The sequence below is a fragment of the Phalacrocorax aristotelis genome, chromosome 12 (assembly GCF_949628215.1).
Source record: "Phalacrocorax aristotelis chromosome 12, bGulAri2.1, whole genome shotgun sequence".
Classification (NCBI taxonomy): Eukaryota; Metazoa; Chordata; class Aves; order Suliformes; family Phalacrocoracidae; genus Phalacrocorax; species Phalacrocorax aristotelis.
In genome coordinates, this window is record NC_134287.1 from 9,278,923 (window position 1) to 9,302,887 (window position 23,965).

Genomic DNA, 23,965 nt, shown 5'->3' on the forward strand with positions numbered 1-23,965 from the left:
TGTGGCTTCCTAACCCACAAGGAAATCCCTTCTTTTCTCTCTTAATTGGTTGATGCTGTGGTTTTGCCTCAGTTAGAGGTGGGAGAGCAGTGCAGGATTACACCGTGGCTCTGATGAGGGATGTTCCATCCCATTTGGGGTGGTGACAGATGTCATTCCCCAGCTCCTGACCTGCCCCACTCCTGTCCCCTGTGCACTGGCTGCTCCATATCTGCTAGCCAGGCTCCCCCTGCCAGCCACCCAGCCCTAGCTGCTGCCCCCTGCCCACCTCCTGGCAATCGGGGTGCTTCATAGATGGGGGCTGAAGTGTGTCCCTACTATAGGAGGGCATCTCAGTGCCCAATCCAGCACATGAGGCTCCTCTCTCTACCCCCCCATCCTGACCTCTGGTTCTCCCTTTGCTGCCTGCTTCTGTGAATACGCTCCTTTTTGCATTTCTTCACAGAAAAATAGAAGAGATCACAGCCAAAAATCCTTCCCAAGCAGCTGGAGCAGCTGTGGTCAACTCTCCCTTTGACACAGAAGTCTCTCATTCAGTATTCACCTCTGACAACAGATGACTTTTGGCCACTCTCTTCTTGCTCAGATGTGGGTGTTATCTATCGCTCACTGGGCACTTCCTCTGCAGCTGGGAGCCCATTTCACACCCGTGCAGTCATCCGCCGTGTCTCGGACTGGCACCCCTCTTTGTTATTTTTATATTTTTAGCTGCCTTCCTTGTGCAATAACATGAATTATCTTTTTTTTTTTCATAATCGTCTTCTTAGCAGAATATTAATGTATATAATTAAGATAGTATTTGGCTTTTGAATGCCACTGTTTGTCCCCAAATTGGCTTAGTTACACAGCTGCTCCTCTAGAACGAGGCTGTGTTTGTTTAAAAGCTTAAATATGAGATAGGGGCAAAATTGCTTCCTCCAGGGAGAAAACCTCCATTTCAGATTTCTAGCTATGATGTAATCAGTGGCTTCACTGTTTTAAGGAGGGGAAGAATTCAAGGGGATGGTACTGCTGATTTTTGTTTTAATCCTATAAGTAGGGAGTGAGCCACAAACCCCCTTGATTTTTTTCCCCCTGCATTACTGAAGGTAAAAACCTTGAGGATCTTGCATTCCTTGGGTTGATTCACATGTGATTCCTCTGGTTTTCCTCTCTCTTTGACATCTTGAAACTCAGGTTTCCCTAACAGCCAGATGAAGTCTGTTGGATAAGGCACCTGCTTTTCACCAGCTTCCAGTTTGCAAACCATAAACCTGGCTTTAACAGCAGCCTTAACCTCTTGGTGTTACATCAACATTGAAGAAAAATGCCTCCAGACAAGTCTGTGGGATTACTTCAGCTTTCTGTGAGACAGCTGAGAAGTTATGTTCAATTTTGCTGTCAATTCTCCTGGTTTAAACATTGCTGCTGTAAACTATCAGCCCCTCCTGTGAGTACCTTTGTGTTTGGAACTATGCAGTAAATCTGATTATATCTGCCCTTTGTTAACTCTGATGCACAAGGTTGCAGCAGTAGAGGTTTGATTCAGAGAAAATGAATGAGGATAGTTAAAGTCGAATATAAACAGACCTCATTAAAAAACAAACAAACCAGCCTGTTTCATTATGTGACTCTTAACTGCACCATGAGAATAGAAGTAGCTCTTACTAAAGTCCCCTGGCAGCCTTGTTCTCTTCATCTTCTGCAAACTCGTTCACGAGCTCCTACGAGCTCTTGGGAACATGAAACCAATCTGCACTTGGAATGGAAGAGAAAGGGAGAAAGCAAGCAGAAAAAGCCTGTGTGTGTGTGCACACAATAAAATGAGCGTAGCCCTGCCAGCACATCCACATCCCATCCAAGCTCCTAATTGGGTCTCTGCAGAGTACCACAGCTAGCCTGCACCTAAGGCCCCTCTCCTATGCTCTCAGCGCACCCTGTCCTCACCTGGCCGGGCTAAGCCAGAGGAGCACCCCGACTTTCTCCTCCTCTGCCCAGTGCCTCAGTCGGGGTTCATGCTGTGGGTGCCGGTGCTGCTGTGGAACCAGCTCTGCGTTTCTCCTGCCACGTACTGCTGCATCTGGCAGGTACCTGGGGATGGGCTGTGTGATGGGGTCAGGACTGCTCCCTGGCTGGGTGGGGAGAACATCCCCTCTGTGCCCCCTGACCACCACAGTAAAGCCCAGCATTGCCAGTAAAATGAGAATAAGCTGCTTATTCCTGAGTGTAGTCTGTGGGGAACCTCTGCCCTTTCATCACCACAGCCACAGGAAGAGCTTGGAGTCTGATTTACACACTCACCATCCCCGTGTAGGTGGGTTTGTACTTTTCTGGTGGGTTTTAAAGTACATATGTTTTGGGGGAAGGGAGAAAGTGAAAAAGCAGTGATGTAGTCACAGAATGGAAAAAATCTAGCTATGGTAACAAAATACAATGTATAGCACTATAGTCTGTGCTGAAGAATTAAAGGTTGCAGAATGGTACCCAAAGCTTCCAATTCGTTAATTTACAAGTAACCATTAACTTTAATGAGGCTTCAGTATTGCCTTAATGAATAGAACACAAACACAGAGAATACACACAGAATTGTGTAGGTTGGAAAAGACCTTTAAGATTATCGAGTCTAACTGTTAACCTAGTACTGCCAAGTCCACCACTAAACCATGTCCATAAGCACCACATCCAAATGTCTTTCAAATACCTCCAGGGATGGTGACTCCACCACCTCTCTGGGCAGCCTGATCCAATCCCTGACAACCCTTTCAGTGAAGTAATATTTCCTAATATCCAATCTAAACCTCCCCTGGCACAGCTTTAGGCCATTTCCTCTCGTTCTATCGCTAGTAACTTAGAAGAGGCCAACACCCACCTTACCACAACCTCCTTTCAGGTAGCTGTAGAGAGCAATAAGGTCTCCCCTCAGCCTCCTCTTCTCCAGAGTAAACAACCCCAGCTCCCTCAGCCGTTCCTCCTAAGACTTGTTCTCCAGACGCTTCACTGGACACGCTTATCTTCCTGAGATCCTGAGCATGCAGGTACAGTGAATGGGAAGAGAGTCCTAGAAAGGATATCGGACAGTGTTTGAAAGGAAGACCTGTAGTTCTGGAATTTTAAAGCAGAGTTAAAACATATTTTCTTTTAAAAAGGGCCTGTTAAAGAAAAGACCGCATGAGCCTCATTACTGCTAGTGCAATAGCACAAGCGGGAGATTAATATTCTGCTTAAGGGAATAAAACTGCAGTATCTCTTGAGCAAATCTATTCTCACATGAACAGGAGAGCTTAAAAGCAAATAGCAGCTTTATGCTGTTTATGGTTGCACTCCTGGAGCACGTGGAGCCTGCAAGGGACCTGGCTGTATCAGCTGCACTTTTCTGATGGTTTCCCCCTGTTACAAGCACCAGCTCAATCCCACTGTTATCGCCAGTTCAGTCCCAGCATTAGCAGCATTGGGAACACGTGGTCATGGAGTCCTTGGTATTTTAAAGCAATGCCTTATCTACTACTGCTCCCTGCAAGCTTAACTGGTGCAATGCCTGAGTGCCTGCCACAAGGGCTCCCACCATTCCAACTTCATGTGGAAAACCATTCCAACATTTTAATTAATTTTAATTCATGATCACAGAGCAATTTGGTATGTGCAGATGGAAATCAGTAGAGAAGTGTTAGTTCATTGCGCTTTAGTATTTTTTATGTATACATATGTTTTACACAAAAAGTGGAAGCTTACTCAGAACCTGGACTGGACTGTGCCTGATTGTTTAATTACTGTTTACAAAGAAGTAATTTGCAAAGTGTTAATTTCTGAAATCAATGCACTCCAGTCCAATAAATATTTAATGCTTCCATCTGCCATTTTTAGGTTAGTTACCAATGCTGCTAGATGAAGTCTATGAAACGGTTGTCTGCTGTTGACATAAAGAAGGGTTTTGAGATCCAGCTTGCATGGAAACCTAGAAAAAAGGCAGATTTCCTAAACCCAGTTACATTCTTTTTCCTAGATTAAATATGTGTAAAATTGTATCTTAATTTTATGAGAGGAAGTACCTTGAGTCTTCCCTAGTGAGACTACGATTGCAGGTCCTAGGTCTGAATTTTGGGAGGAATCTAATGGGAGTGTGCAGCATCTTTTCCAGTGGGAAAAGCCTAATAAAGCAAAGGGAGCAGTGACCACTTCAAAGAGCAAAGAGGAGGTGGAGAAGCCCCCAGGCACGCCGGCAGCTGGGGCTCCCCTGGGTTGTGGTGGGATGTCGACCTTGCTTTCCGCAAAACTGGGGGCAGCAAAACTTGCCTCTCTCTGGTGCATGGCAGACTATTTAATTACTGATATTCATGGAGTATTTGGAGCTCTCCGAATGGGAATGCCCTGTGCCAATGCAAATGTCACTGCTCACAGTACAACACAGGGGCCTCGATGATTAGTTCTGTTTTACTGTTTTTCTAGTATAATTATGTTTAATTCATGTGTTGTTTCATCGAAGTGTCTGCCACTCAGGGCTTGGCCTCATCTTCTTAAATGGCTGGATATAAAATTACAATGTGTTTCTCCAGTGAGACCATATTTCCAGAACATCATGACAGCTTTATTATGACATAGGGCTTTCTGTTTAGTTGAACGGATACTCTGAATTATCCTTTAAAAAAATCAAAATCTGTTGTGGTTGGATCATTAGACTTGTGCCTTATTCCATACAGTGTTATCCTAAATCAACATAGTAAGGATCTTGTGTGGTGTCCTTTAAGCTTTCTTCCTGGGCCAGTAGTTATGGGGGAGGCAATCTGCAAAGCACCAAGCAAAGCAGGGCTGATTTTCCAGCAGGCAATGTTCTCTCTTTGAGTCCTTCCCCAGCCTAGTGGCAGCTTCCAGGGATTATTCAGAAAGTAGTGAACTAGTGGAAATCACCCTCATGTCCCTGTGGTGCCTAAAGCTCCTGTAGGAACCTGGAGGAGTGTTGCTGCCAGTACCACCATCCTTTAAATACCAGACCCCAAACCGCTGGTGTGGGCTGGTGTGAGATGGGTGGAAGTCTGTGCCTGTAAATAGGATTCTGTAGTTTAGATAACGGTTTTAGCAATGCATTCAAATTATTGCCAAAAGCTATTCCCCTCTATACTCTTGCACGTAAAAAGACCAACCTGTTTAAGCCTAATGGGACCCTAATGAAATTGTTTCCTGTAGCTTTATGCTGTCCATCTGGATGTGGTAACCTCAGCTAATGCCCAAGGGACATACAACAGCAAAGCTGCATTTTGCACTTGATGAAGTTGCTGCTGTAGTAGATGGAGGGCTTTTGGGATGGGTAGATGTGTCAATCAATCTATAATGAAATTTCTGGATTAAAAAATTTTACAGGATTATGGAATAAGATTTTGAATTGCTACTGTGATGGGCTACCCTTGTGAAACCAGGTACTACAGTCTGTTTTTGGCTTTCACGTGGGTGGTGATGTGCCAGAAAGGGAGAAAAATAGAGAAGCATGGGAAATTGTGTTGGAAGCATAATTTGCAGTATTACTTTGGTACTAGTCCCTGTTTGTTTGTTTTGTTTTGTTTTGTTTTTATAAGATGGCTTTTAAACTTTGTGGGGCAGGTGCTGAATGGCTGCTCTATGGCTTGATTAACCAGCATATAACCTCAGGAAATCCCCAGTGGCTGGAAACAAATATTAAAGTAAGCAGTCCTTTTGGCTAATGGCTGTGCCTCTACTGCCAGTAAAGTTGTGTCCTGGGCAGTTTTCTTGCTGCTTTTATCTGATTTCCTGAGGGAGCCAGGACCACTGCAGTCAGGTGAAGTGCAGGGGGGCAGGAACCATCTTGCTGTTTCTTACTCTTGATTTGGACATGCACATGGTGGTAGGGCAGTCCTAAAGAGTGCGAGGCACTTTATGTCCCCGTCGTCTCCTTTGCAGAAATCTCTGCAGGAGAACAGAATCTGAACACTGCAGAAATCTGCTTGTTAATGTAAGACAGCATGGTCTACTAGTCACAGCAGGGCTTAGCAGAGATAAATCCCTCTACTTGATGTTCCCAGCTCTCCCACGCAGATACCAAGGTATTTCACCTCTCTGCACCTCACAGTGCCTATGGGTAGGGATAAAGGAAGGAGAGACGTAGAGTTGCATTGTTGTTGTAATGGTCTAATTCTAACCAGAACTGAGCGGCAGGGAAGTGCCGGCAGTTCTTGGTTCCTGCTGTCGTCATTTAGACCCAAATTAGTGACTCAGTGCGAGTTCAAAGGACGTTTGAGCTGATCAGTGTTGGGTCTGCTGCTGGCCCCCATTTCCTCCCCCAGCACTGGTGGCCATGTGAGAGAATCCATCTCTTTTGGCCAAAAAGCAATTCCTCTTCTCCCTACCTCCTATTTCAAATGGTTAGTTTTAGGCTGGGTCAGCTCCCTGTATGGGCATGCTGTGCTATGCGATGTGTCCTGAGGTGAGGGATGGGGTGGGATGGTCTGGCCAGGGAGAGAAGCTAAGTCATCCCTGTGGAAGGATAGTCTCGTGGATTTGCTGGAAATTAAACTTCATTGGAGGGGTTGTACTGGAGACTGAAGGCATGTTTGAATTCCAGGTGCGGGTTGTCATTTCACCAGCTTGTTGGCTTGATTTGATGAGCTTTTGTGCAGTTTAGGGGAGATTCTTCTCCTGCTGACACCTCTTTTACTCTCTGTGACAGCCCTGTGCAAGCAGGACCTTCCTGGACATGTCTGTATGCACATTGATTTGGAAGGCTGTCCCTGAAGGACAGTTTCCCAGGGCTGTGATTTTCACGTTTTTTGTGAACCAGGAGTCCAACTGTGCATCACAAATTCAGCAGATGAAGCCAACGAGGCAGCCTTGTCATACTGCTTCCACCCAATATCTCCATTAGAGAAACTGATCTCCTGTCTTGCACAGAGGCCAGGCAAGACTGCTTGGTTTGTTGAAGACAGTACTTTTCCTCTTCATGATCTCACTACAGAGGCCTGATTGTGCCACCTCTGTAAGCTTCAATTGAGGAACATACTTCCAAAGACCATATTAGTATTCTGCAAAGAAAACAGGAGTGCTTTCTTCATTGAGTCAGCTCAAAGGACTAGTGTGTGACAGCTATTGCAGGAAATAAAATGGCTGCTAGAAAAAATAAGCCTTTTTTAGAACTTACATTCTGCATTGAATTATTTAGATTCAAAAAATAAGTTGGTTTAAAAGCCTGGGGTCTTGTTCAGGAGAGCAGGGCTTTGAGAACCCGTAGCCCCCCAAGCCTGCAGGGTGAGACCCCGTGGGTACAACCTGACTTCTGTCAGCTGCAGGGAAATCAGCACAGAAAGAGCCTTGTAAAAGAGATAAGCAAAAGCAAGCTGGGGAATAACAGCACTTCCATAATACTGCATTTCCTGGGTATTACAGTAATTCTATGATACAGGAATTTAATAGTACAAATCTGGCTGATAACCATTTTGGTAAATAATAATAAAAGAGCTGTGACAGTTCAGCTCTAGCTTGACTAATGTAGCGATAACATCTATCTTGAAGAGAAAAATGCAATAGCACAGAAAGTTCTTTTCTGCCATTTGTCAGGTGTGCAGATGTCATTGGGTGACATTCAGGCCTGTGCAAGGGACTAGCGCACACTTACACACCTTTGCGCCTGTTTTAAGCCTTCTTAAGATACCCTGTTTCTATGTCCTGAATCTTTGTTCTTGATGAATTTCACCCACTGTATGGAAAACAGCAGCCTCCTTCCCACATTTAATGTGGGGATTGCTTCCCTCTAACAGGCAGGAAAGAGTGAGATAGCAACCCAGGCAATCTGTTTCTTCTTTACTACATTAATAACATTCACTAGTGTTAAGAGACCTCTGCAGCCCTGGGTGGCAGTATGGGTGGTGTGTCTTTTATATTTAATGACCAAGAAGAGACATAGTTAGGTGATAAACTTGGCTAAACATCAAGTGCCGAATGAAAAGGGTTGCATCTGACTAGGTGGGAAACATCATGTCCATTGCTGTGCTTTCCTGTACTTCCCCAGGCATCCCGTATGGCATTAAAAGCTTGGAATTATTTTGCTTTGGGTGGAGTTAACTGGAATGGGCTGCTGAGTCACCTCCTCCAATTTCCATATTAATGCCACCTCACACCTTCTTCCTTTTCTATGCAGTCTGAAAGCAGATGGATGAGAAGGCAACTTGGCAGTATTTGTGTGGCAGAGGTGGGTGTTGAAGCTTTGAGACCTGGCTCCCCTCAGCTGTGTGGTAGCTGCTGGAAAATGCTGCCTTCCACTAACATGTCTGCTTTGCATTTGCCTCTTTCTTTCTTTCCCAGATAGACACTGATGTTCTTGTGTGACTAGCTCAGGAGAGGTCTGCTTTGAGCAACATGGAGATGTTGGGAGCTCTGCTTCTAACTGCAAGTGTGCAGTTCTTATTCTGTAACCCAGATGAATTGTTAGCTGTACTGTCACTTAAATAATGCTTCTTAGGACAAAGAATGGAACTTAGAGGCTAACCCTGCTCTCATTTACTTGGATGACAACAGGCTCTGGCTCTCAAAGTGGTAATAACCAGTGTTGGAGTTTATCTTATGGTAAGCCAGAAGCCCCATCTAGGATTATGGACCATGTGCTCTGGTGCAGTAAGAAATATGCAGGCTCTGCACTGGAGAATACGTACCCTTCTTAAAATGGTTTCCTATAGATCTGTATAACTTGCCTGTCAAGCTTTAGTTAGCTCTCTGTCAAAAGAAACAGTTTTAAGCACCCAGAAGTTCAGCTTCATTCTTCTTTCATTTTGGTGGTTGTATTTAAACCAAAATTAATTAATTAAAATGGCCCCTTCAGTAAGGTAATGTTATTTCCAGCTTTCTAAGAAAGTGTTGGAAAGGGAAAGTGCAAACCTTTGCTAGATTTTGGCAGCTTCCTTGGAAACTCTATCCCTGTGTGAGAGTGCATTAAAAAGTAATGCTCTCTGGCAGCTCTTTTGGAGCCTGGAAGCTAAAAGGTAGTAACCAATTCTGTATTGTGGACTTCTTACATAGTTATTAAATCAGAAATCATGAATATTGTAGACTTACTACCGAAACTCATGGAGATGAAAGCAGCTGGTCACACTTAATTTTAATGACACTTCAGTACTACTTTATTATTCCTCTTTCCCAAATGCCTGCGATGAGCTTTCTGCTTTCATCCAGTAACACAGGATGAACCTCACTAAGTCTCTCTGGCCAATTCCTGTGTGTAAGTTTGCGTGGAGCTTCTCTGCTGATGCCGGCTGCTATATTGTCTCTTTAGCTGGGACTTCATCCAAGCTTGTAAGCAGAGATGAGGCCCAGCCTCTGAGTTTGGACCTCGCTCTGGAATTTTCCTGGAGTGCCAACTGGCTGAGTGTTGGGTACCAGCTGTACCAACTCTGCTAATAAGTCACACTTTCTTGAGTGGTAAAAATCAGATTCTAAATCTAGGATACCAAAGAAAGTGGTAGCTGTTATTCAGTGAGGAAACAGATTCCTCCCCCTTCCCCAACTTGTAACTAATCGGAGATGTGTGTTGCTGGAAACATCGTCATAATTTTTTTGTGTCTCTTTCCCTTATTGTATAAAGACTTACGATTCAACACTTATCACAGTGCAAGAGTATTAGTAAACATAAGCTTGTTGATATTTGCATTCTGATGCTTGACTCGAGAGAAGATCTACAATTTAAAAAGGGGTTGGAATAATAAAACCTCAAGTGTAACCAATGCTTGGGAAATAACAATTGCGGTTGTTATGCCCTGAGGGTGTTGGGTTTTTCACTTAGTGAAATGAGATCCTTGAATGAGAACTCTGTAATTGTGCTGGAGCTTTGTGTCTGGGGTTGTGGCTCTTGGGTCTTCAGTGTGATGTGTGACCTGAAGAATTGCTTTGCTAAGGACACAGAGGTAGCGATTTTACTACTGTCTGCCTACAAGGTGTCTCTCTGATTCCCCCGAGGATCGGTTTCTTTACCTCTGTGCTTCGGGCAGGGTAATTTATCTTTTTTTTTTTTTTAACTCTTTGTTGTCTTAACAATAATAGATATTCAACAGACGCATCCCTTGAGGGCATGCTGTACCTCAAAAAAACCCAGATACTTTTCTCACTTTGCACAATGTTTTATGTTAAGGGGAGCTGGATGTGTGACTCTGGAGAGGAGGATGAAGGCACAAAGGCTGGCTTGACAGGGTCGTGCATGCAGTGGTGTAGTGACATGCACCCTACTTTCTTGTGTTCATTATCCACGACTGTTCCAGCTCTCTGGCACATGGCTCTTGTCCTCAGCACATCCTTTATTTCTATCACAACGATTTGATGCTCTTGCAATTACTTGCATTTAGTCTCCTGTATCAATTCTGGGCACCTGGTTACTGGAAAGACTAAAAATAAGTTCAGACAAAAAAAAAAGTATATTGTTATCAATTAGAATGAAAAGATTGATTTTAAGAGTAAAGATTAAAAGAGCTGAATATGAGCAGGTTTGCTAAGTGAAGACTGAATAAGTAGACACGTTTTTCCTGTACTTGATTGATGCAAACATACAGAAGAGTCATTTGAAGTGCTAACTGGATACAGCAAGGATGAAATGAGGGGGGAAGACTTGATGTGATTAGCAGGTAAACTTTGAGACATCACTGTACTTTAGAAGCCACAGGCCTTGCAACATCAGACTTACTTTACTGATTCAGCTCTTGGGTAATAAATTCAGTCTAGGAACAATCCTTCTCTAATAGAGGAAAATTAATAGATTCGGGCCTGTAGGAGTTATTCTGATCCTGATCAAATTCTGGTCTGGTCCCTGCTACAGTAAGTCTTTTCCACCCTGAGTACTCCGTGATGGTGTGCAGCCAGGACCAATGTTAACCTTGCAGGGAGCTGGTCTTTCTTAGATAGTGGGGCAAAAAGCTCCGAGATCTGTGGCAGAAAAAGCACTGTATAATTATGCATCTATATATGCATATATAATATATGCATAATATAGTATCAAGGAGGTTGATGTGTGCTGCCCTACCTTCAGCATGTCCCCTGTTACAAACAGCTTTCTTGGCTGTTGTTGGTGTGGAGGGTGGTGTGGCACCCAGCCTCAACAGATAGACAGGTCTTCACATGTTGATCCTCTTGGGATCTTTGCAAGGGTTTAATGTTGCCCTCCTTTTCCCTGAGCTCTTGCCTAGCCATCTTGCTTTGCTTTCAGTGCTTTCAGCTTGAACCCCTTTCTCTGCCCTTTGTGACAATGGGGCAATTAAAGTGCTTTGTGCAGCAGAAAACATCCTAACCTCCTGAGGGATGGCACTGTTGTCTTTTCCCTCTCTCCTCCCACACAGCTGTATGTGTACAAGGGCGTTAGTACCTTCTTTTCCCACCTTCTGTCTCCCAACTGCCTGGCTGGGCTATAGCCCCTGTGAATCTATGACTCACTGCAGAGCCTCTCATAATGAAGAAAAATTAAAAAAAAAACAAAACGCCTCCCCCAAACCGACAATAAAACCAAAACACAACAAAACAAAAAACACCCAAACCTAAAAAAAGACAACAAATAAAAGCCCAAATGCCCAAAACCCAAACACAAAATCAATGTGCAAAATAATCTTTCTTTTCCACCATTCTTCTAATTTTATTTCTGCAGCTCTGGCTCTGCTTGCAGGTGGGTTGGGAAGCCCATGGCCACCCTGCATGGAGCAGAGCTGTCATGTTGCTTTTGCTTCAGCAGCCTCTAGTGGGGAGAGTAATATGCTTAAAGCTGGGGCAGGATTCCTTCTGTACTGTAACTCTGCTGACTTTGTAGACCAGCCAGAGAAGTAAGTTAGTGTCTGGAGTCTGAGAAGAACTCTCTTTTAATCTGTGTTGTAAGCAAAGGCTGATGAGTAGAAGAAAAGGTTTCTCTTTTTTTTTTTTTTTTCCAAGAGGCCCATGTGGAGGATTTTTTTTAATTTACAGTGTGGGGGAAATAAAACTATCTGGAGGTGAATAAGTCACTTTCATGAGTCACCAATAGAGGGAAGAGGGGATTTAATATTTGTGAATCAGAAGCAAAAAGTACAGTCTGTTCCCTGTTTGGTGTGAGAGAGAAAATACTGGACAATTTCAAAAAGCTGTTTTCTCCCCAGAAGAGTAAGAACCAGGTTTTAGGCTCTTCAGCATCTCTGTGTGAATGGCTGCCAGACCTCCTGGCCCTGTGGTCCTGCTGGTCCCTGGGCCAACTGCACCCAAAAGTAATTGTTGCCTTGAGGGTTTTCCCAAACCTTGGGACTTCAGTCCCAAGCTGCCAGTGGCTTTCTTGGTGTGACCTTGGGCATCCCTTCTCCCCACCACTTGTCACTCACTTTCTCCTCTATAATATGAGGTTGCTGCCAGTAGCCTAAATTTTATGAAGAACCAGACTTTGTGTCTTCAGCAGCCCATTTTCTTCCCCACAGAAAGATGTGTAAATGAAGGCAAGTGCGGGAGGGGGCGGCAAGCAAACTGCGAGGCAGTAAATCATGCCCTGGCTATGCTAACAACTCTTTCAAATGCCTGGCTGGTGCTGCATAAGAGTGTAATCTCCCAAAATCTCACCAGAGGGAGGGTGTACAGCCCTGGTGATAAATGCACCAGGGCAAGAGGGCTGGCTGAATGAGCAGGCTGGGAGGGCTCAGTCCTGGGCGCTTTCCTTTTGAAGGGCACAGCAATTTGTGCACACAGTGTATGATTTGTGGCTCCTCTCTCCAAGGTTTGAGGATTTTGATTCAGTCTAAGCAGAGGAGGAGGATGTGTGGGGCTTTCCCCCCGTGCCCACCAGCTGTCACTGTTGCTGCGCACACCCCAGGGCGGCTGGTGCATTTTGTCTGGCTGTGATTTACAGCTGAGCTTTTCAACACTGACACCCCTCCAGGCTGAACCGGCGCCCCTTGGGATAGGTACAAAATGCATAAGAGGATGTTTGCAGCCCCAAAATACTGAGGATTTTTGGCTCATCTGTGGTGTAAGTGAGAGTATTTAGCCTCATCTTAACAACCTGTTCCTGAAGCCACAACTTTATTGCCTATTAAAAGGCTCTGTAAGAGCTCCAGAGATAATTTTAGTGCATACACGTTTCCCCGCTTTTGGGTGTAACCGTTTCAGATATATTTTTTTTTTTGAGGGGTTGTTACAGAGCTAAAACTCCCTCAAACACTTCTCTGGTTAAACAATGGTTTGTAAAACTGAGGGGGGGAAAAGTAATAGTAAGTTAGGAGTAGTGGTCACAGCAGGATCTGGCAGGCTTTGGCAGAGTGCATGCGTACATGGATATCCACGTACCTATCTCTGTGGGCAAAGGCACTCAACTTTTTCCACCTTGTATTCTGTGTGAATTTCCCTGGTTTAGTTGAATTAACGAGAACTGCTTATGTTTGTAAAATGAAGGAGATGGAGTTTTGCCTCCCCAGTGGGAAATTGCTCAGAGGTGGAGGTGTTCCTGTGTGTACTTGCTGAGGGCTACTCTAAAACTACTTGTAGATGCAGTTAGCATCTCTTCAAGGTATTGCACTTCAATTGGTACTCATCAACCTAAGACAAGAAATTAGCCTAACATTCACCCTATGCTTTAAGAGGGCATATACCTATATTGTGATCAAGATTTGCTTGTGTTCAGATATCCCAGAACTTGATACTTGAGAGGACTGAGTCAGCATAGTGTTACTTGAATTAACTATTGATGTACTTTTTGGAGATTATGCAGCAGCAAAAAACCCCACCACACCACATTTTTTCTGGATTTGTCGTCCTGATACTGAACTAGATTCTGCTGTGAGAGATATATATGTAAACCAGAAGTCATGCCATCACTCGGGGATCTGCTCTAGACTTGTGTCAAAAAACAGCATGTGACCTTTAAATTTTAATTCTGGTAAAAGCAAGCACCACATTTCTCCATTTAGATTAGATCCTGCCTCATTCAAACATAATTCAGAGGAGAAAGTAAGCTCCTGGCAGAGACAGATGGATAATCCCAGCCCCTGCCTTGTGCTCACGTACTTGCTGTTGTCTCCTTTCAACACTGTGTTTTCTTGTTGGTTGTCTCTCTTGAAGCTAAGCATTAAGAACAGCAAATTGATATTTTTCAGTAGTTTTTTCAATTCCTGACTGGATTAAAAGCACTAACTACAAAGGGGAAGAATTTGTGGGAACATGTGGCTGTGCACAGCCAGAGCTGAATGGGGAGTCTCCTGGAAAGAGCTCAGCTGAGTTTTGCATTCACGCTACCGCTTCAGTTGAACCCCTTCTGTGCTAGGTGGCTGTGTGGCTGGCAGGGGGACGGCATCTTCCAATCTGCATTTCTGCTTTTAATTTGGCAACACAGAGTCCTGGTTTGCAGCCAGGTGAGTAGCTGTGCTTGCAGCCATGCCTGCACTATCCACGTCACTGTGTGTCTGTACCATGGGCTTAGGAATGCAGGAGAGGTGAGTTATCATCAAAAAGGCCATTTCTTTCTCTAACAAGGTATTTACATGTGCAGTTCAAATAAACACAACCAGAAATGAGGCATGCCGGTGAGTGCTTTGAAAACATCACTGGACTTGGGGATGTGGAAGGAGGCTGATATGGAATTTGGTCCTTTCCAAGCTCTCTTGCTGCCTCTCCTACCTGCAACAGGGTGCTGCTGCTCAGCGCTCCTCCAGACTTTTAAATTGCTTTCTACTGATGTGCTGACTTCTGTCTGGATCTCCAGGGAGCTGACAGTAACACAGGCTAGTGGTCATGCTCCCTGCACAGTAGTAACAGTGGAGTCAGTCCTTAGCTGGGCTGCCTCCTTGTTTTTCTGGCTACAGCAGCCCTCTGCCTGCTGCAGCCCCAGTGTTTCCCATGTGGGGTAGGGAACCAGCAGCCCGTGGCACTGGGTTTTGGGAAGAACAAGGCTTTTCAATAGCTTGATTATGGGGTAATAAAGTATTCAAGGGATTGGTGGGACTCAGTCTTGATTTATGCAAAAGGAGCTGGGGACAGGTTTCCTCTAAGTGTTGGTGAATGATGGCATTTGTGCCCTTGTTGACTTGTAGGACCTTCCCTTGTTTCTCTTCTCTCTCTCTCTCCCTCTTTGTTTAACCACAAGCACTGTATTGAAATTCTGTTTCTGAATAAATGTCACATCCTGGGCAGTATTTGTCCTTGTTTTCCATACTTCTTTGCCATGTTAAGGCTTATCTTGTTTATCAGGTTTGAGTAAACAGCCTGTGGCTGTGCAGAGATGGGGAAAAGCAAAGGAAGGGTTAACCAGGTGGTACCTAGATACTGCCAGCTGGGATGTGAGCATATGTCTGTGTGTCAGGCTGAGGCAAATTCAGTTTGCCTAGGCTGAACCTGAGTAAATAAGCTCTGCTGAGAGGTGGCAATATTAGGTTGAGCTCAGCACTGCACAAATTGGTCATAGATCTTCCACGTGGCTTCGGAGACAGATAGAGTAAAGCTGCATCTGTTCAAGGAGTGCAGCCTAAAAATATCTAATTCAAGCCTTGCTGTACTAAATAGCAGTCCTGATAGTTAGAAAGACAACTGAAACAGCTTAAATAACAAGAGGAAAATGAAGTGACCTGCTCCTATTTACATTCATGACAGCAGTTAAAAGATGCAGACTATGTGGTGTGTTTGCTGCAAAGCAGTGAAACTTCTCCTGATCTGATATTTAATAGGCAAGCTTAAAAAAAAAACAATCTGACTTCCACAGTGGCAAAAATAATGGGGCAATACAATAGGAAAACTTCCATGGGACCACAAGTTAACCCGGGTCTATATTGGAAGAAACTGGAGAGAGATGGTGTGGTTGTACCAAAATGTGGCTCAGAGCTTGCACGTGTTTACTCCTCACTGAATCTGTCCCAAAGACTCTTAAGAAAAAGGAGATAAGCCGCTGCCGGCTTCACTATGGCATGGTTTCCAAAAGAGGCTGCTGGCCCCAGGAGTCTCCTTCATCTGCACTCTGGAAACAAACAACCAATTTTTCATTTTTAGTGGTTAATTCTGAAAATATGAAGGTCTGTTTAGTCTTGTCTCCCTAACATAAACCAGCCAGAACAAGGCAGCTTGAGGGGAGTTTGCAACAAGTTCCCTTATTTGGAATAAAAGTCACTGTTTTAATGTGGCAGCCATGGGACTCCCCCACCCTGGTGGGGGTCGGGGGGTCGGGCTGGTTTTGTGATGCATTGCAGGGCTGCCTCAGGGGAACTGCAGCAGCGATGGACACGTTTGAGGAAACATGATGGGCCGGATTCTGTCCTGAGCTCTGCCTGTTGGTTGCACCCAGTTTGTAGGAGCAGGTTGTTGATGTGAATGGGGCCTGGAAAGATGAAATGCAAAAGAAAGTAAAACTTGTACGGAGCCAAATTTTTTCATGTATCTTCCATGGCTGTGATTTTCTGCTTTCCTTCTATAGGACATGATGCCATCCTACAAGCCCTTCTAGGAAGAGCTGCTGTCCCTTGCCAGTCGGGTACTGTGGACAGGTGTCACTTTTGCAGGATCCTTGTGTCATGGCCGTGAACAGGCTGGTGCAGTGGCTGGATGGCTGTGGACCTGCCCAGCACTGCCCTGTTCCTGCTGTCCTTCCTCCTCTCCGTAGCCATCCTCACCCTACTGCTCGAGGTGATTTTGATCTTGCAGAAAGGAGCACAGAATGCCCCTTTTGTACATTATATTGCCCTTAATGTACTCTCTCTTTCTCTACAAGCATCATATTTTCAGTAACTTGCTAAAGCTGTGAATTTGTCGGCCTTTCAAATATAGAAGTTTCTGTGGTGTGAAATGATGACCCCTCATCCTTGGCAAAAGGGGGAAGGAGTTGCCTGAGCTCCTGCTGAAGGTGTGCTGGGAATTAGGGTTTGGTGAGCTAGGCTCCACTCGAGCTGTGGCACTTTCTCTATGTTTGAGGTCTGGTCACTATTTACCTTTGACAAAAGCAGAAAAAAAATTAAATGTACGTTTTATTTCTATATATGGCTTTTAAGTTCAATTATTGTCCCTTATGCTGAACTATTTATTTACACTCTCCTCTAATGCTGTCTTTCTTTCTTCACTGGTGGCATAAGAGCCTTTTGCTCAGCTGCTGGTGGTGAGAATGCTCTTTCTTTCATGTCTTCCACTGTTAAAATACCTTTATTTGTTCTCTTTGTTGAAACTGCATTGCACGCTAATATTGTACGGCAGATGCTAAGCAAACTTAGAATATGATAATACTTAGATATGCTGAAAGAGCCTATTTTTTTTATTTGTTCAGTAAAGCACTAATGACAAGTTCAGATTGCAGACAAATTCTGTGTCCTCCCAAGAGTTTTTGCAGTATCAATAAACTTGGTTTTAATGCAGCTGTCTGTTAAACTCATTCATAAATTTGGAAGGTAAATTTGCTTCTACAGGTAGATATTTATAATTTCATAGTCTTCTAACCAAATCTCCTTAAATGGAGCGTTAAGCACTGTCTAAATTACTTCCATGCCATCTCAAATGTTTCACAGACCGTTTTCATGTCCAAAGAATGATTCTAAGACAATGGAAATCTGTATTGCCATGAAGAAATATTTCCTTTTCACATAGTGGTTTTTTTTCTGAGTCACTATAATAACTTGTATTCCTGCTCAAGGTGCTTTATAAATTCTGGATCTGGTTCAGCAATCCATCCCTATTTAGCAAAGCATTTAAGTGCGTATTTGAATTATACCTGCTACAAGAGAACAAGTCCAAGTTCACATGTCAGGAACAGAAGACCAAGAAGAACCTGCTCCCTGGCCCTTGAACTAACTAGGGGATCTTGAGGCATTACTGTGAGTGCCGCAGCTGCCTGTCCAGGGTTTCAGCCACATTGGCACTCCAAGATTTCTTCTTGAATGAAGTAAAATGGGATGGGGGAGCCAGAGCTCATCTGAGACGCTCCGTTCAGCACTTGTTAAATCAGTGAGTTTTGTCAGAATTGCTGTGATTAGCTCATGTTCTGTGCTTGGAGGATGGAGCAATGTGGGATCTGTCCTGGCTCTGGGGATGGGGGCAGTAGGATGTTTCTAGGAGCTCCCTGGTCCTGTTCAGACTGCATGGTCCCATGCCATTTTGGAGCAGCCGAGCTCTTTACTTTTGCCTGCTTACTCAGATGAGTGGGATGAGCTTTTGAAAACTTGCTCCTTTCTTAATCTTTCCCTTACTAACACTTGCTCTTAATTGACAATCAGAACCACAAGAGTTTTTCCCCCCTCTCCACCCACCTTTCCCTTTAAAATTCTCACTTCCAGAGAAAGAAATAATTACAGATGTCTTCAGATTGCTTTGCTCTCTCTGTAAACACAAAGCCTGACATCTGGCATATTTTGAAGTTACTTTATTGAATCTTGATTGCCCCTGTAAATAGGCTGCATGTGTGTCATACCTCAATGGCAGTAGATAGATATAACTCCTCCTGCACAGACTGGATGGGAGATACTGTTCTAGGCAACCCTATGGTGGCCACAGGCTAGAGGACCGATGCTCCCAGGGCTGAACCTGTGAAATAGGGACTTTTCCACAAGAGTGGGAGGGTGCACACACGCTTATGACTACATTGGTGTTGGGATGCTGTAGGCATAGGTCATAAGATAGATAAACTATATAGATGGAAGAGACAAAATGCTGTTAGAGTTTAGGATTGAGTCAGTTTTGGGGGAAGCCTTGTTTTGATAGACTCAGATGCAGATGGGCATGAAGCTCAAAGTATATTTTCCAGATTTAAAAGCTTTTATTTTTCTTTTCTCCCCTTCTGTGAACAGAAGTTCCTTGCTAGTGTAGTATGAAACTCTAGTTTCCAGTATGAGCCAGGTGTTAAAGTAGGTTTTATTTTTACAAATTGGGAGGTACTCTGCAGAGCTCACCACATTGCAGTATAGTTGAAAAAACCAAAGCTTCTAGCATGATGGTGCAAAAATCCTGAATGTATAGCATGAAATTCAAAGATGGCCAATGGGGTAGGAACCAGGAGAACAAACCTGAGTTTTAACACAAAGATGAAATCAACTTCTTACTCCACATAGCAATCTGGCTAATTTGTGCTGTTGAGTTTAAGATGGCATTTCCGCCTCCCTATAGCTAAATGTGGCCCTAAAAGTCATTAACAGAGGCTTTTTTTCACAGACTTCTGCTGAGGCGAAGGTGTTTTTCCTTATTTACAGGTTTGGGAAGGGCAAAAGGAGGCGAAATGGTTTGTCAAGGATCATAGAGGAAGGTTAGTAGGGTAAGGAATTGATCCCAGGTATCCTAAGATTTCTACCTTTTTGGCTGTGTTGGGGGAAGCAAATTTTCTGCACTTACTACAGGAACTGACAGAGGAAAAAATGTGGGTTTTTTAAAGTTACGTTTGATACAAACACAATTCCTTTTCAATATTTTGTGTTCGTGTATGTCTGTATGTCTTGACAAAGAGAGACTGAAATTTGTTATGGAGGGCTATAATTCTTGCACATCAGAAGAGGAGGAATGAAATATTTCACTTAATCTCTATAGCATATTCCATATTTTCCTTGCTTTGGTTACATTTTTGTGAGGCAAACTATGAATTCCCTTGCCTATTATTAATTTATTGTTACTGGAACATAATAGCACAGAACGCAGTTCGTCCAGGAAAAAGCTTCAGCAGGGAGTGAGTCATTGATGGTAATAAACTTCCGTCCCTCTCAATAGACCATAGGACAGTTTAGAAAAATGTTTTTGCCATGATTCCTGAATTGCTTGTGCTTTTGTACAGCAGCTGGTAGAGATAAAACTGAATGGAGCTGGGCAGACTCCCTGTCTCCCCTCTATTACTATAGCATGTTTCTGAATCATACACAAAAAATGTTTTTGGTATGTAAAAGTGACTTCAGAAAAGCAACCCTGACTAGAAAACAGCCAGCGCTGCAGTGAGGAGACATTCTTGGAGCATGATATTGAGTGTGATATCTACCATATATATAGTGCTCAGGGAGTTAGAAATGCATAGACGTGCAGAGCTGAACTTTCTAGCATTACCCTTCTGTGAGACATGTTATCTCCTAGGAGCCCTGGGGCCTTCAGGAGGTGAATCCGAACTGAATCAGCTAGCATTTTGCAGGTGCTTGGGTTAGGACACAGCTTTGCACGTTACTGTCTGTAACCTTCATTGTGTTCAGTGTGCAAGATCTTGGATGCAAAAGGCTGATCTTGTGTTTGATGAGCTGTGTTGCATGTTCCCTGCTCTGCTGGCTCCAGGTACCCAGAAGCAAGTGCCCCATTTGGGTCCAGGAGGGTAAAGTGTATTTCCGGCTATGATCTTTTGCTCTCCCCATGAAGAGGCGGTATGGTTAATGATTGCATAGATGATAAGCACCTTTTGAGGATGTTGGATCTAACAAAAATGGCATTGCTGGGGCGTGAGAAGCATAAGCATTCCCCAGTCAATGAACAGTTTCTGAGGCATGGGTCTTCAATATGTGGTGGGAAGGGTTAAATGCTTTTAATATCATTTCCAGCCTTCTTCCATTAGAGTCCTTTCAAGGCTCCTGGTCCTCCAAGATACTGCATCCACAGGGGAGGATGCATTGTGGCATTGCTTTCCAGGGTATTTGGGAACCTGTGTTGTTATCAAGAACTGAGCATATAACTGTGAGGGCCAAATTCTGTACAGCCCATTAGATGGTATTATGTATCTGTATTATGTATACTGTATTATGTATCTGTGCAGTAAGCTGCCCCATCGCCTTAATGGGCCAAGTCACGTGAACATCATGACTGAAGGTTTTGCAGCCCAGCCCTAAGTGAATGGGAAGGAGACAGTGTAGCTGTCATGTGAACTGTAGAGCTGTGGCTGGACAGCCACCTTTAAAGTAGCCCAGTGCAAATGGGAAGCTATATTGCATAAACAGTAAATGAACCCAGCTTTGCCTGAATAATGCTTTTATTTCTAGTGTATCATATGGTGTCTTTAGCTGACAGATTTTATTATTCTAGCAAGCGCAATTGCTGTTATCCTTCAGGGCGTGTTTTCATTGTAAAATCTGCAATTGGGTGACCTGAGTGCTGTGGTGTTATTAGCACTGCCTACTGGAGTGCTAATACAAGCTTTTTTCCTTTTTTTCCAGTAGAGTAACAAGCCAGGTTTGGTTCCCCCCCCCGCCCCAGGAGATAAGGTATTATGAACTATTTCATAATTTTTATCAGTGTTTAACAGATTTCAGAATCTTCCTTCATTAGAAGTGTTGATAGATTTCACATATTTGCAAAAATATTTCACATTTTTTTTCCTCCCAAGTGTAGCACTGCTTCTGGAGTTGTGCACAGCAGTAGCACCGTGGGTAGGGGTATGCAGCATCGCCCAGGTGAACAGTGCACAGACAGAATCAGGCTGTGCAGGTTCCTGGGCTCTCATCATCTCTGCTGCAGGGAAGTTGAAGGATCTAGTGCTGCTCAAGTATCTTTGGTTTATATCTCCTCTGCCAAAAGAAGGAAGATTTTTTTGAAATGCTATAACACTATGATGAGACTAGTGAAGCCTCACAAAAAGAACCACTTCCTTCCCACCTTCAACAAATAAAGGCTTTTCAGTATTATATATAAAGCTCCTAGTCTACTGTTAGGACTTTGAACATCCTGCAGATACCCACGTACGTGGCTTCCTGTTATTTACTAGAAGACACACTCTCTATATCAGCATCCCATGCAGGTCAAGGTTGCAGGCAGACTTCTGGCCTCTCAGTCCAGAAGGGACCCTCCTAAATATTCGATGCTGCTCACTTGCTAGCGTTTCAGGCTCCCTCATGCCTGCTGTGCTCTGTGTCCTTGTTTTCTCTATTAGTATATGCAGGAAAGCAAATTGCACATACATAAAAAAGAGGTATTCGGATTCACAAAATGGATGTTTGTGTGCGTCCTCAGTTGTAGAAACACTTGATACTTCTCCACAAAACTGTGCTGGATGTAGCACTATCTGTTGATGAGATCTTGATAGACATGCAAATACCATCTCCAGTGCAGACCTGGGCATCTCTGCATATTCTTTATGCAAACTCCAACAGCTGAAGACTTAGAGGTGAAAAGTTTTGTGCTGTGCTACTGCTAAGAGATCTTGTCAGCTCGTTGGAGCAGATGGGGTTGGTGAGGAGTTTGCAGAGGTCAGAGCAGAGTTGGAGCAGGTGGGCCCCCAAGCACCCAGCATCAGTCCAGTGCAGTACTGTCCACTGTGGGGACTGAGGTTTCTTGCTGCTGCTGCTTACTGAAATAGGTATCACTTGGGAGCTGCTCTGTACCTTGCTTGTATATGGCCCATCACGCTGCCTGCCTTTCCTCTCTTGCTGTGACCTGGAGCACCACCTGCATGATGCTGCCATGTCTATGCCGAGTAGCGGGGCAGTGGCATCCTCCCAGCCTGTCTCCCTTTCTTGAAAACTCCTTGCTCAGTGGGTGCCTGACTCTGATGCTTGCCTAAAATGACACTGACTTCTGTGGAGTAATCTTAGTTTGGTTTTGCATAAACAAGATTGAAATTGGACCACAGCACACAGATTTTGAGATCGCAAGTGAAATGCGTTGCTCTCTCTGTCCAGAAATCTTAAATGTTGTAGGTACTTAAGTTGGACAGCCAAGGGAGTGACTGGAGACGTGACTGTCAGCGGCTCTGAAGTCTTGGTCCTCTGCTGAAAGGAAATGGGATTTGCGTGACGTGTTTTAGCTGCACAAATACTGTGTTTTTGACCAGTACCCAGAAGGTGTTTATTCCCTGGCTAGGTCTGGCTTCATTCGTTTTATCATTAATTGTTTAATTTCTATGCTGGGGCAGGCCAGCACAGTATAAACAGAAGAATAATCAGAGTCACTGCAATTGTATTTAAACTGTTTGAAGTTCATAAAGCAGAAGAAAAATTATTATGTGTACTCCTGTTTTATGTTTACCTAACGAGCTCATTGAGTGGCCGGAGAGGAACACACAGTGAGATGCAGTATGGTCTGTGTGCTCTCTGCGGTGGTGCTAATACACAGTTGTGCAGTTGTTATGGTATTCTTCAATGCTCACATTTAACCATGAGACAGCCAGGCTGAAGGCATGGGAAGGAAAGGGCAGAAGGTGAAAGAAGACTGAATATACTTTTTTTTCACATCTGGATAACTGTTGCATTCATATGCAGAAAGCATTATGCCATGGGTACAGGGCATCCAGTGTATAAGTGTGAATTGCAAGTGCAGGGATACCCTTTTCCCCCTGGGTACGTGCTCTGTATCTGCAGGCAGAGTCTTGATGCAGGGTTTATCACAGACTCATGCCCAGCTGCAACAGGTTTGCACAAAGCCCAGGAAATTCAGTGCCTGTTCTGGATAACAGTCATAGAATCATAGAATGGTTTGGATTGGAAGGGACCTAAAAGATGACCTGGTCATGGGCAGGGACACCTTCTGCTAGACCAGGTTGCTCAAAGCCCCACCAAGCCTGGCCTTGAACACTTCCAGGTATGGGGCATCCATGGCTTCTCTAGGCAACCTGTTCCAGTGCCTCACTGCCCACATAGTATTCCTTATATGTAATCTAAATCTACCCTCTTTCAGTTTAAAGCTATCACCCCTTGTCCTATCGCTACATGCCCTTGTAAGAAGTCCCTCTCCAGCTTTTCTGTAGGCCCCTTCAGGTATTGGAAGGCTGCTATAAGGTCGCCCTGGAGCCTTCTCTTTTCCAGGTTGAACAACCCCAACTCTCTCAGCCTGTCTTCATAAGAGAGGTGCTCCAGCCCTCTGATCATCTTTGTGGCCCTCCTCTGGGTTCACTACAACAGGTCCATGTCCTTCTTATGTTGGGGCCCTCAGGGCTGAACGCAGTACTCCAGGTGGGGCCTCACGGGAGGAGAGTAGAGGGGGAGAATCACCTCCCTCAACCTCCTGGTCACGCTTCTTTTGATGCAGCTTAAGATACAGTTTGCTTTCTGGGCTGCAAGCGCACATTGCTGGGTCATGTTGGACTTCTTATCAACCAAAACCCTCAATTCCTTCTCCTTAGGGCTGCTCTCAATCTCTTCTCTGCCCAGCCTGTATT

General features: G+C 44.2%; 1 protein-coding gene across 1 annotated transcript in view; it reads left to right on the top strand.

The window, feature by feature from the left end:
• The window catches only part of NEURL1 (neuralized E3 ubiquitin protein ligase 1), a 172,100-nt gene that overhangs the window by 18,981 nt on the left and 129,154 nt on the right, over positions 1–23,965 (top strand). The window lies entirely within an intron of this gene.